Below are 2,522 nucleotides of genomic sequence, written 5' to 3'. Positions count from 1 at the left end.
TCGCCTGTCAACTTAACTAAATTATCTGTTTTTATTGACAAAGTAGTGTGTTTTTCTAATAAATAGTATGGAGTGCCATAAATACAAATCGAGTCATAATTGGAAACAAAAGTTTGCAGAAACCGCGGCAGCAATTAAAGTGTAAGTGGAAGAAGACACAGTTAATGAGCGAACGGCTCATTAACTGTGTTGTAATCCTTTTATTAGTGAATATTTGACGCTTGAAGATCGTTCGCGTACAGGTCGTCCATCAGCGTGAGATATTGAGGTTACAATGGGAGCAATAGAAAACCATTCTAGTATTGGTACTGCCGATTATTGGAGTCTCTGGGACCTCGTAAAGATACTATATATCGCCAGTTAGAGTCATCAAGTAAGATCTATGAAATTTTAAAATGAAATGTCGAGTAGAGGTGTGGTGTGGTGTATGAGGCTTTATTTGAAAAGTATCAAGGTTGAGTTAACCTAAAGCAGTACCTCTTACAATACTAAACCACATAAACTCCTACAGTACGGATCTTGCACCGTCAGATTACTATTTATTCAGAACCGTGAGGGAATTCTTGGAAAAAAATTGAGTTCAAAGGAAATGTTGAAAATGTAGTGCGACAATTTTTTACATCCAAGCAATCGTGAAAATTATTTGAATTAGTTTTTCTTCAAGAAACACCCGAGTTTCACACGTGGAATGCAAATGTATATTCAATTATTTAAAATTTATATCAACAAATTCACTTTGAAAATCATGAATCAAGAAATTATTACTCGTCAATCCAATACTCCACAAAGTTCACAAGCAGGTGAAATAGTTCTTCATCTATCTTGTAACTAAAAATAAAGTTACGATTATGTTAGGGGAATCACGAGTGCTCATATGAAATCTTGCCGCGTATTATCGTTGACCGCTATTTAAGACATACGTGTCCGTTACATCTCAAGCTCATTCTAGTGTTGCTAAATTCTAATTACACCTACTAAATTAATTTGAGGCTTCGTTAGCTCAGTTAACTAATGTTGAAGTTTTACGGCACGCCCCTTAGGGAATCATTACCTAATGATAGTTGGAGAGTGCGACGAAAATTAGTTTCAGTCCCGTTTTGATGATACTCGTTAGTGTAAAGAGAGACATACTATGCTCGAGAATGAACAATCAGATATTTTTTCAACGTTTCGAGTATCGGTGATTTATTCCAATCCTTTATATAATACAATATATTTCAATGCCCGTTACCATTATATCTACATCAATATTATTTATAAATTTATCCAATTGATAATTGGATAATAATTTTGTAAAATTGTCATATGAAAAGTCACAGGTGGTAAGCTATGAGCAAAACAACTGCTCTGTTTCTAAAACTTGCGTCGTTCATTTTGCTGGTCATCGGTAATAATTTATGTGAGTGGGTGAAACTGAAGCTAAGCTGCCATGATATTCTGAGCCAGAAATTGTAGAAGGATAAGAATATTTTTAACTTTATTTTGATAAATAATATATTTTTTAATACAAGATATTTTCTAGTTTCGATGATAGTCGAAGGCTTACTTATGAGAGATACAGTGTAACAACTCGTAAGCCGATCGAAATTTTTTTCTCAAATCTTGAAACTAACAGTCTTAAAGTTGCGAGAGAAAGAGAGATATTCGATAGGAATTTTTGGGTAGGGTAAGGAAATTTTTTTTTATAGGAAGGTTTGTTAGAGTTGGCACTGATATAGGATTGGCTCTTCTGTAGGGCTGAGATTGTGGTGAATTGGTTTGTGATTGTGCTGTCTAAGCTACGGAAGAAAGAAGAAACGAAGACCAAGTGGTTCGAAGAAGACGAAAAGAGATATCCAGTCTAAGTAAAAACGGTTCCTTTCATTTTGGGGATATATTTTTGTATTTTTTTGTTGTTTTTCTGTTTATTTGTTTTGAAAATTTTCTTTTCTATTTATTTTTAATTAGAAAGCAGGTGATTGGGCAGCGGACGGGTACAGCATCGGCTGCGTTATTCGCTATTGTTTGCCATTTGACTAGTGAACTGGCTCACCAGATTAAAGGCTTAATGTTCCTAAAAACAAATTAAATATCCATCCATTACTATACCAAATTTCCTACTTCATTAATAAAACTTCAAACGTATATGAAACATTTAGAAAAATTGTGATTTATCGTAAAAACCTAAAGGATTTCTAAAATCACAAAATATAATTGCTTTCTCCTATTTTTTTGGTATCAGTTTTGAAAATAAAACACCACGGCGGAAATAGGCGCAATAACCTGTTAAGTAAATTCAAAGTTGACGAATTCTCAGTTTAATTTATTGCCGTGGTTTTATCGACTGGCCCTCTCGATCACCCGAATCCTTTAGACTATTTTCTGTGAAATCACTTAAAAAACATAGTTTATAAAACAAAACCTGCCAATAAAAAAATCAGTATTTTTTAAGGATTTTTACAAACACCAAAATATATAGGGTTATCCAATTAAAATAACAAAGCTCATTATTTTTCCGGAAAAAGAAAAGATCTGACAACAAT

This window comes from Diorhabda carinulata, chromosome X (genome assembly GCF_026250575.1).
Source record: "Diorhabda carinulata isolate Delta chromosome X, icDioCari1.1, whole genome shotgun sequence".
Taxonomy (NCBI): Eukaryota; Metazoa; Arthropoda; class Insecta; order Coleoptera; family Chrysomelidae; genus Diorhabda; species Diorhabda carinulata.
The sequence above is the reverse complement of the archived record's forward strand: the minus strand, read 5'-3'. Positions refer to the sequence as shown.